Source organism: Triturus cristatus, chromosome 7, assembly GCF_964204655.1.
Source record: "Triturus cristatus chromosome 7, aTriCri1.1, whole genome shotgun sequence".
In the NCBI taxonomy this organism is placed as follows: Eukaryota; Metazoa; Chordata; class Amphibia; order Caudata; family Salamandridae; genus Triturus; species Triturus cristatus.
The window spans coordinates 1,154,064,570-1,154,077,030 of NC_140590.1; positions in this window are offsets into that span (position 1 = coordinate 1,154,064,570).

The following is a 12,461-nucleotide window of genomic DNA, read 5'->3' on the forward strand; positions in this document are numbered from 1 at the left end:
AACCCCACCGTGTAATACATTTACCAACCCCTCTAAGATCCTTGGGTTTTGTATGTCAAACCCTCAACTCAATTCTGGGTTGCTGGGGCACTGAGCAGTACGGTGTACACAGAGGAACAAGTGTAAAGCATTTGAACAGCACCAAAACAAATGAAAAAAGAAATCCAACATCAACTTATAACAAGCATTTGCAATGCAATCGGTCTCGCATTTTAGGAGTTGGAGCCATTGACATTGTAAATGGGAATATTTTATATGAATGTTTATTTTGTTTGCAGTGGAGTGATTATTTAAATTAAAAAGTGCACATTATAGCATAATATAAGTTTTTATAGCAACGGTACAGCACAGCTTTGGCTATTTAGAGGCACTATGCCTGTGAGGCAATTGCTGAGATAGCATGTGTTATATCAGGGTCAAGACAGGCATAAAATGACATATATCACTAGTACTCACATATAAAAAAAACTACTGCCAAGGCACCCAGTGCAATAACCAACACAATATGAATCCAAGAGGGCAGCAATTGCTTAGGTCATGTAGTGCCTCAGATTATGAAACAAACCGGTACATGAATCATATTGGCACCCATAAGCCACCCCAGATGCAACAGCACACAAATTGCCATAAACGATTATCAGGGGCTAGGGTATCTGCACGCCTTCTAGGTTACATACAGCAGACGTTTTTGCCTTGCAGAGTGGTTAGGTGCAGGGCCTACAGTGCTGAGCGCAGGAGGCACAGTGCCCGTGTTAGACTCTTTACTACAGTGCCCTAGTGTGGTGCTCTGGCACCGTCAAGTGTTGTAGGGCAGCTAAAAGAGAATCATTCAAAGGATGAGAGGGGGGCTCCTGCGAGGTCTGTCCCAACGTCCAGAATCCTTAACAATAGGGGTTGGGGGCCGCAGCTCACACTCCTCTTACAACACGGTGCAGCTGGCCGTGGCTAATACTCCTCTGGGGAGACAAAGCATTGGTCTTCCTTCCTTTTTTTGCCATTTGGGAACAGCTGTCCCTCTCAGCACAGAGAACATAAAGCACAGCGCCTGCTTAATTTAATATGCAGGCCCTCTACGCCGGATGCTATAGCCAGGCACCCACTTACATCATTATTATTTTTCTTAAATCATCCAACCCGGTGCCCACCGCGCCCGCCAGGGCATAGTGCCCCCCTAACCCAACATGCACAGGCTTCATATTGTAATGAGATGTACACAGCAGTAATCAAACTTCTACATCAAGAAATGTTAAAGGGCACTTGCATGCTAGTTCCCATGGCGGGCTCATGAAGCTGGCGCCATGATGATAGAAATACAAACATGAAATTTGGCGGCTGGTGAAGCAGCTGCTATGATGATATAAATATGAAAGCAGTGGAACGCGAAATGACTGCCATGATGACAAAAATATAAACATGAAAGCGGTGGCCAGAGGAACTTTACCTGTTTGAAGCAGCTTCCTGTGCGTTGTTCCCTACGGCATCTCCCAACATCCTGAGGCAGTGATCTCGTAGCTGTAAACAGTAGTCAGCATGCCCGGCAATGTAAGTGAGGGTAGGGGGCAATACCGGGCCCTGCTAACAGTGGATGCCGCAGTGTGAGCCTCAATCAGCTCTTCCGCCGGTGCTACTTCCATGCCCAGAGTTGCCCAGTTACCTCTGCCGGTGTTGTTGAGGTGTGATTTTTCAGGCGGCCCTGGCAGATGAGCTTTCTGCTTTCGCTTTGCTCTCCGGGCAGCTGGCTGCAGTTCCCAAGCCGGGCTGAGCGCCATGGGCTCCGTGCTACAACATGAACCACTATGTAAAAGCCAGGCTGCATGCCACGGGTGCTGTGCTTCAACATGAAACACTGCACATCAAAGTAAGTGTGCTCCGTGCCCAAACGTGGCACCAGGAGGCCCGGGCCGGACGATTACAATTACAATAATAATGTTGAAAGTGGGCGGCAGGACAGTAGGCAGCATGTCCGGCAATGCAAGTGAGCGGGGGTGTAGGGGGCAATACCGGGCCCTGCTGACAGTGGATGCCGTAGTGTGAGCCTCAATCAGCTCCACCGCCGGTGCTACCTCCATGCCCAGACCTGCCCAGTTACCTCTGCCGGTGTTGTTGAGGTGTAATTTTTTCAGATGAGCTCTCTGTTTTCGCCCTGCTCTCCCGGTATTGGCTGCAGTTCCCAAGCCGGGCTGAGTGCCACGGGCGCTGTGCTACAACATGAAGCGATGTGCACATCAAATTAAGTGGGCGCAGCGCCCAAAGAGGCACCATTTTTAGGTCTCGGCTCGACAGGCTGCGCTTGCGCAGTCTCGCTCTGAGATTTAATGACTTGGAGAAGAGGGGCTTGAACCCGCCCCTCTTCTCCTCTCTTCTCCATTGGCTGGCCTCTTGAATGCTGGCCAGCCATTGGAGAAGAGCTTCGTCACTCCGAACAGGCCCCGTCCTTTTCGGATTCGGGGCGTGTTTTTTTCAACTTTCCTGATTATCTCCTCCAGCCAATGGCAAGAAGAGAACACGCCCCCGAATCCGAAAACGCAGCTGCCTTTCTCCGAGGCATTTCTGCTTCGCCTTGGAGAAAGGCAGTGGTGTGCTTGTTTTCTGCCAGGGGACAGGAAGCCGAGCACAGACGCCCGTTCCTTGCCTTTCATCCTCAAAAGCACAGTGAGGGAGATTAATTGAATATCTCTACACCCAGGTGTGTCGCGGCCTAAAAAATATATATATTGTCATTACGCACAAGGGCTTTCATGGCGCTATCTCGGTGACGCAGCGTACATTAGCCATTGTCACACCGTCTGGGCATCATTTATCACCAGGATACAGATCTCGGAGCACACCTCGCCCCCCCTTCTCTGAAACTGGTTTTGTGAGCCCCCTCGCCACCCTTCCCTTGGACCCTGGACCAGAACATAAACTCAGGAGGCGGCTCTCCAGGTGACGCCGCAGGAACTCGCCAGAACCGGGCTCCTCTTCGCCCTGTTTTCGTTTTCCGAGCCGGCTGTTTGGTATTTTTCTTCTGTGCTGCGAGTGACAGAGATGATATGTAAAACATATTGTGATCTTGTTGGTAGGTGGGGGGAGATTGTGTGATTTGCCCAGAGTCACAGAAACTCGAATCTGGTTCCCCAGCTCGAAAGTCGACCACCCTGGCCGTTACGCCACATCCTGGGCTGCACACAAAGTCTTCAGGTTTGGACTGAGTGCGTCCTCGAGAACTGTAACAAATGCGTGTCAGACCGCAAGTATTGTCTTCGCCATGTTTGTCGAGCACTGATGTCTATGCGGACACGGGGATATGGTTCATAATGTTTAGTGAACACGATGGGTCCGAGAAACACTGTCGGATCTTAAAGCAAGCATGTCTGTGGGTGTTTTCGGGAAAGGAGTGTGACGTTTATTTCTTTCCACTGGGCAGCGCACCAGTCATTATCTGGACTTAGGCGCCCTTCTGTTGAGCGACATTGTTAGCCAATTGTGTACTTTCGATGCAATGTTGTGCACAGGTGGGCGTGGCTTGGTTAATCCTATTTGTTCTGAATGTTCCCAGGTGTATATAAATGGACCTCTGGCGCCTGTCTACAGGTCAACACAACAGAGGCCGAATTCCTCCTGTTCGTTAACAACACAAAACAAACCACAGATTAAAGCTTAACTAAGCAACACCAGACCTGCCAATTTTTAAACAGTTTTGATTTGTGAGAGATGGGCCAGGGTCTACATAGGGCTTGAGAGAGTGACGCTCAGACCAGACTTAGAGGGACCTCTGGAGGGCGGGAGGGGAGGGGGGAGGGTTGCGTCCTGGAGAGCTGAGCACTACCCGAGAGCCACTCCTTTCCCAAAATAAGACATGTTGGAAAGAAAACCAAGATGGCAAGGTACCAGCCTTCCCTCCTGAAAAATAATGGTTCTTTTTGACCTTAAAACAGATCTCATTTCAACAGCCCCCCGTCCTCCTGCCCCGAGATGCTCAAAGGCACTGAATGCTGTATCATTTCTAAACAGGGACCTGAGAAGTTCAACCCATTAGAGCATCACCGAAACAAAGAGCACAGGCTTCGCCTCACTGCATGTGCTCTCTTAAAGATGTCCTCAGGGCCACTGGAATTATGCGGCAGGAGAGGGCCACATAATGCGGCAGGGTTCAGTAAATTATGCAGAAAGAAAAGGAAAATTATGCTGCATAATGCAGCACATTTTGCAATAGTATTACTTCATTATTTCATAATTTTTAAACTAACTCTGTGGGCATTGGTTGGCCTCATTAGTACCAGTTCAACACCCAAATATAGCAATAGAGCAACAGAAAGGTGATCAGTCCAGCTTTGCAGAGGGCATTCCACTGCGCGGTTGATGCAGATTGGGGTGTATAAAATCTCCCTACTTCCACGGATAGAGTAATTTCACAGTTACACGCACATACACTCACCATACACTAGGGCCCATTTCACTAACATACACTCAAATACTCTACCAGCACTGAACCTGTGGAAAGAAAACTCCTAAACTCCTAAACCCCACAACTACACCGAGGTCGATAAGACCTAGCTATTGCAATTGTCATAATCTAAACAATCTATACATCAATAATCAAATAGAGTACTCAATAATTGACAAGAAATAATCACCAACACCATATTTAAAATGATGATTCTTTATCTAAAATTAGTCAAAGAAATTAATCAGAATAAAACATTTTCTCATAATTACCTATTCTAGCTAAATGTCAGAATGGGTCATCAGGACAAGTCTCTCTGTAGAAATCTCCCAAGTCACCGTCCTCACAGCATCGATCCTCACCAACGCAGGTTTGGGAAGAATGGCAAAACGCAATGGGATGGAACCCTCTCTAGTCTAGTATATTTATAATAATTCAGACAAAGGAAAGAAACATTTAATTTTTCTTCATCCGCCGAACCGCTGAGCAGAGCGAGAAGGAAAGGATGTAGCATCGCTACATTTTGAAAAATCTCCGCTCAGAAAAAGTCACAAAAATAAAAAGACAGAACAGGAACTAAATTTTAAAATGTTTCTTCTCAACTTCCACACATTTCCTCTGGTGAGCTCAGAGTTTAGAGTCTTTCTTTAAAGCTCCTTTGTTTTCCAAGGCTGCCAAGGCTGCTGTCCCAATGCATCTGGAAACATGCCCAGATCTGCTGCTGTCCTCACGGAAAGTTTTAACCAGGCAAGGACTGTGGACAGATGACTCGCGTCCATATTCAGCAAGGCCTTTTCCATCACAAATTCTCACTCAAAACCAGGCTTCAAAAGTCAGCCATCTTTTAGTAGGCCACAATAGGCCACAATAGACCATCTTAATTGAAAGTGACAAAAACAACGTTACCACAGCATAGTGATTAAACAGTGTTAACCCCACTAATACCCTTACGTGTATGCAATTATCTAGCTTTAGCAACACAAGAAAGCATTAATTCAAAAGCGTTTCGTGCTTAAAATAAACAGCACTCAGCAACGTTTATTTAATAAAACATGCACATTGTCAATAGCAACACGTGTCGGTTTTCTCTTGTTAATACATACATATTGATTAATAAAAAAAACATTTACACAAAACAAATAATTAATTATTAAAAATTAGTAATTTTATTTTTACCAAGTTTAGACAACTGAAGCTTCAAAACCCGATGAATTTTCAACAGAAAACTCTGCTCCAGCAATCCCCCCTTTGGTGATTTTATCACCAAATAATCCACACAAAATTTTTTTTGTGAAATGTAGTCCCATTTTAGGAGAAATTTGAAATGTCTTTTTCCTCCTTACACAACACTACACACCAGACACTCTTTCATCATCCCTCTTTGTTTCTAAGTAGACACTCTTCCTTAATTCTTCTAATTCAATTTCTTGTTGTTCTCTTTTCAACCTTTTATTTCTCTTTTCATTGTTTCTTTTAATTAACTTATTTTTCCCTCCCCTGTTTTTACAACACAAACACACCAATCTCAATATCAATAAAGCAACAATTATACAAGTTAAAGGAAACAATATCTTACCTACAATAGTACTACCTATTTTTGCAATAAAACTCTTAACAGCTATCACCTTATTAGCTATTTTAGTCCAGATACTTTCAGCTTCAAGTGGTACTAATTCTTCATGCAAATCAGTAATATTGTTGATATAGACCTTCAGGTCTTTGCTTTCGTCTGGAATGTAAGTGCAACAATGTTGAACTTTCAGCATTCCACAAACTCCACCCTCCTTAGCCAATAATATATCAAGAGCAAGTCTATTTTGCATAGACATAGCACGCACGGCAATTAGTTCCGTATTCACCAAAAGAAACCCTCCAGCGGTATTTGTCGATAAGCGATCCACCACTGTTGACAGTTTCCGAATCCCATTAGCATTTAAAGAAATTCCCACTGCTGGAATTAAAGCTCCAAAAATGTCACCCACAATTTCAAACCAAGTTTCCCTCTTGAAGCGCATTAGTAAATTAATATGTTCTACATCTTCTATTCTATCTATATGAAAAATCTTTGGAAAAACCAGGCCCACATAACACGTGCCATACCAATGGTCAGACAACTTGTAATAAGCCTTATTCCCACAAACATAATACACTCCTGGAAAAATTGTATCTTCTCCACCTCTGAAACCCCATCCTGTTGCAATGAAGTATGTATCATGACATTCACTAGTCCCAACAAAATATGTATCATATTGGGATTTCCCTCTTGTACTGCACAGCTTACCCTTCTGTGGTGCATCTAAAGCTAAAGTTGGACTAGCTCCATTTCTCAATTCTTTTCCCATCTCAATGTCCCAAATTGTCTCACTCACTTTATATTTCCCTGCCTTTCATGCATACTCAATCTCCTCTCCTCCACCATGTTCAGGAAAGCTTTCTCCTCTTCTTCAAAACTACAAGTTAAATTATTCTTAAAAATGTAATCTAATGTTAATTCTTCTTTCTCAATAAAAATCTCACCAAAAATGTTAGCTTCTTTAGCTGGATTCAGCTCTTTGTTCATTGGCAAGTGCCCAAAAATACTATCTTTATTAGACATCTTATAATCTATTTTTCCTAACAAATAAAAAACACTACTTAATACACTACAAGAAATTCCATACGTAGCTGGTAAATGGTGATAAGTAACACCCTCTGAAACGGATGCAGGTAATTGCATACAAACGTAGCAATCCCTTACTTCCATTGTTTTCACATATTCGTATAACAACTTTGAAAAAACATTACTAGAAAAATCATTAATTGACCTATCTTTATGCATGTAAGTATTACTAATTCTAGTTGGAACTACTTTTTGCGAATTCTTTTCTACATTTGTCTCATTCTCAGTATGTATTCCAAATATACCTATTGAAACTCTAAATGTAACTAATAAAGCTAAAATACCCCATAGTAGCATTAATAATCCAGTACAGCAGCAGCACATTCTACACCATCTTCTTAAGAAGGCACATCTACTTTGATTATTCTCTATGTTAGCCATTTTACTACTTTGACCTTGTCTTTTGACTTAGCCTCTACTACTCCACTACTGTAATTTCTCAAACTTTGGATTACTTCAGACAGCTGAATTTCAGACTTTCTCCTTTTCACTTTTTTCCAAGTGATTTCTTCAGTTCACTCAATTTGGATATTCGTCACTTTTCACTCCTTCTTCTTCAGCAACATCAAACTGTATCAGATCATCAACAACATCCTGTGCATCTGACTCTTCTCCAATGTCAGTCAGAATAACTTTTAAGATTCCAACAGATTCTTCCTTTTCCTCAACCACTTTTCTCAAGATCCCCTCCGGATTATCTCGAGTCACTGTTTCTTCTTCTCCTTCTTCAGACAGTGCCACATAAGACCATTCCGGTGATCTGTACTTTTGGTTGGGTCTTCTAATTCTCTTTATTCCCTCAGGTTCTCTTGACTCCTTTTGCTCCTTCCTTTTTACTTCGTTTTGACTCGATACTTCATTCACTTGTTCAGCTTTCGATGTATTTCCTCTTATCAGTCTGTATCTCAGCCTCTTTACTCTGTTGTTAGGCCAAAAATCTCCTCTTATGACTTTTTTCGGTCTTATCTCTGTATTATTTCTTTCTCCAATCCAAGTTCTCTTTCTCAGAACTCGACCCTTTGATTTTTCACTTTCACTTTCATCCGATTCTGTTTCAAATGCCTCTTGTTCCTCAGCAGTTTTCTTTTGCTCTTGTTCTTCAGCAGTTTTCTTTCGCTCCACAGTCTTTTTCACCACTATTTGAGACTTTCCTACTTCTTTCCCTCCTCGGGTCTCCGACACGCAATCTTCTTGCTGTCTACTTGTCCCTTCACCTAGCTTATTAGAAGTGTTCCCTACACCTCCTCGGGGGTCTTCCGCAATCTGTCCCTCTCTATCTTCTTCTGACCCTACTTCTTCAGAAATAATCTCAAGTGGTTCTTCAATCTCCTCCTCTTCTGATTCAGGAGTAATTTCTGTGGAACTGCTCTTTTCTTTTCTTTTTCCTCCACTGCTTTTTGGAACTTCAGGCTCTCTCTCAGAATCAGATCTCCTTTCTGAAATTCTCAATGGTTCTCTTGAACTTGTAGAAAAGGCTTCTTTCCCTGAACCTTGATTCTTTCTCACTGGTTCTGGGTCTTCATCATCACTGGAATCTGACTCTTCAAAATACTCTCTACCAGTCCCATCCTTTGGGTTTGGAACTCTCAGAGTATGACTCGCATGCACCCAGTTTTTCACACCAGCACACTTCACTGCAGTCGTCGTAGTTAGAATGACTTGTCTTGGTCTTCCCCACCTTGGAACCAAGCAATTTCTTCTTCTATGCACTTTAATCCTCACCCAGTCCCCTGGACTCAGATCATGAGCTTGCTTCTTCTCAAGTGTAGTAGCTTCTTCTCCAATCTGGTGAAACACAGAATGAACTGCGTCAGCCAGGCCTTTACAGTAATCCAAAATCATGTCATCAGTTATTGTCATCAACTTATTGACAGGTACATATGCATGTCGCATTGCACGTCCCATGATTATCTCGTGCGGACTTAAACCAGTAGTTCTATCTGGAGTAGATCTGATAGTCATCAGCACTAGAGGCAAAACATGAGGCCATTTCATGCCAGTGGCTAAACACATCTTACCAATCCTGTTCTTAATTGTGCCGTTTATCTGCTCAACAACACCAGAAGCCTCTGGTCTGTATGCACAATGTAGCTTCTGCTGTATGCTTAATGCTTCACAAATCAAACTCATGAGTTCATTATAGAAGTGTCCACCTCTATCAGACTCAATCGTTACTGGAAATCCGTACCTAGGAATCAATTCTCTTAACAGTAACTTTGCCACTGTTACTCCATCATTTCTCCTAGTCGGATAGGCCTCAACCCATCTTGAAAACAAACAGACTACCACTAGTACATATCTCAGTCTGTTCACTTGGGGCATTTCAATGAAATCAATCTGCATTCTTGTAAAAGGACCTCCTTCTCTGCCTATTGTTCCCAGACTCACCACTGTCTTCTTCCCAGTGTTAAATTGCTGGCAAATCAAACATCTTTGACAGATACTCTCTGCAATTGTCCTAAACTTTGCATTGTACCAGGTTTGTTTGAAAGACCTAATCATCGCATCCCTCCCCAAATGTCCCTGGCCATGATACATCCTTGCCATTGCTGACAGCATGGAGTTCGGCATTACTGGTCTGCCATCTCTATAGACCCAAACATGGTCTGTCTCTCTCGGGGCACAACCTGCCTTAATCCAATCTTTCTTTTCTTCCTCCTCTGCCTCATCCTGCAACTGTTTCACTTCATCCCATGTCTCTAAGACATTAGTAAACATCACAGAGCAAAAAGACATTTCACTCTCTCGTTCCCGATTAATAGATTGATTATTCCTTGCACAGTATTGTGCAATGTCGTTTGCGTATCTGTTGCCAACTGTCACAAAATCGTCTCCTTGTCCATGGGCAGCACATTTCACAACTGCTAATTCTTTAGGCAGCTGTATCGCCTCAAGCAATTTCCCAATCACTTCAGCATTCTTTATTGGAGTCCCACTCGACGTCAAGAAACCTCTTTGTAGCCAAAGTTGGCCAAAGTCATGCACAACTCCAAATCCATACTGACTATCAGTCATCACAGTCGTTCTCAAATCTTTCTCAATTTCACAAGCTTTTGTCAATGCAATTAATTCAGCAACTTGCGCAGATTTCACTCCTTTCATTGATGATGCTTCCATTACTTCTGAAACCTTACACACTGCATATGCTGCACATAGCACACCCTCATCATTCCTCAGACATGATCCATCCACAAACAACACATGATCACTCTCATGCAAGGGAAGATCCCTTATGTCTGGTCTCGGTTTTGTACAGTAATCAAGCACATCCAAACAATTGTGATCATCTTCAGTTTTCACACCCACATTTTCAATATCCGGCAACAATGTCGCTGGATTCACATTCACACATCTCTCAAGAGTCACATTTGATGCTCCCAGAATGACTTTTTCATATTTAGTCAACCGACTATGTGACATGTACTGAGTTCTGCTTCTTGTCAAAAGAATTGCCACATTATGAGGTACGAATACCCTTACAGGATATCCCATTATGATTCCCTCACTCTGTTCTAGGCTTCTGCATGTTGCAGCCACAGATTTCAGACAACCTGGTAAACCCACAGCTACAGGGTCAATTGTGATCATCTTCAGTTTTCACACCCACATTTTCAATATCCGGCAACAATGTCGCTGGATTCACATTCACACATCTCTCAAGAGTCACATTTGATGCTCCCAGAATGACTTTTTCATATTTAGTCAACCGACTATGTGACATGTACTGAGTTCTGCTTCTTGTCAAAAGAATTGCCACATTATGAGGTACGAATACCCTTACAGGATATCCCATTATGATTCCCTCACTCTGTTCTAGGCTTCTGCATGTTGCAGCCACAGATTTCAGACAACCTGGTAAACCCACAGCTACAGGGTCAAGTGTCGATGAGAAGTACGCAATAGGCCTTCTCAGTAATCCATGCTTCTGAATTAACACTGAAAGTGCACATCCATTTCTCTCACTGCAGTACAATTCAAACTCCTTTTCATAATCAGGCATACCCAAAGCAGGGGCTTCACACATTCTGCTTTTCAGCTCTTCGAATGCTGCCATTTGTTCTCCATCTAGTTCCAATGGGTCTGTCATCTCACTTTTAGTCAGCTTAATCAGTGGCTTTGCTATCAGCGAAAAATTAATTATCCACTGACGACAATAACCCACCATTCCCAGGAACATTCTCACTTCCCTCTGGGTCTTTGGGGCTTTCATTTCCCTGATAATTTTGATCCTGTCATCAGTTACTTTTCTCAGACCTTTCTCAATATTGTGTCCAAGATAATGCACCTCTTTCTTGCAGAACTGCAATTTAGCTGGAGATACTTTTAACCCTCCATCTGCCAGATGATTCAGTAAAGCTATAGTATCTACTTCACAAGCTTCACGTGTCTTTGATGCCACAAGTAGGTCATCGATATACTGCACTAATACTGAGTTTTCAGGCATGATCAAACTCTCCAATGACTTTTTCAATAACTGATTGAATATTGAAGGACTCTCTGTATACCCCTGTGGGATACGACACCATGCTAAGATACGCTGGCCAAATCTAAATGCAAAAATCGGCTGGCTGTCATGATGCAATGGAATTGAAAAGAAAGCATGACACAAATCAATCACTGTATACCACTCAGCATCATGTGGAATCTGATACAAAATCACTGATGGATTTGGCACAATAGGACAACATGCCACCACAATTTGATTAACTTTTCTCAAATCCTGTACGATCCTGAATTTCCCATTAGGCTTCTTTAGCCCCATTATCGGTGAATTACACAGACTACTCAGTAGTTCTCTCAGAACTCCCTGCTGAATCATTTTCTCAATTATAGGAGTTATTCCCTCAATTATTTCTGGTGTCATTTTGTACTGAGGAATGTTAGGATAAGTAATTCCCTCTTTCACTGAAATTTTCACAGGATCTACATTATTCATCAATCCCACATCCTCTCCAGTAAAGTCCCAAACTGTCCTTTTCACTGTGTCTCTCAACTCTTGAGGCAAATCCTCTGGATCAAACACAGCATATGCACCAATTAACTCACTTTCTCTATTTTCTAGAGTCATTCGGTACAAAACATCCTCATCTGGTGTTTCAAAAGCTATTCCATCTGGTGTACAAAAAATTGTACAATTCATTTTACAGAGTAGATCCCTACCTAACAGGTTCACTGGACTTGTGTCACAGACGATAAATCTGTGCATGTCTGAAAATTTCCCTATTTGTACTCTTACTGGTTCAGTAAGACGTGTTCTGATTTGTGTATTTGCTACACCAACTACTTGGATTGCTTCATCCGAGAGAGGAAGATTTCTAATATCTGTTGACCTGACAGTTGATCTTGTCGCACCTGTGTCTACTAAAAAAGTAACAC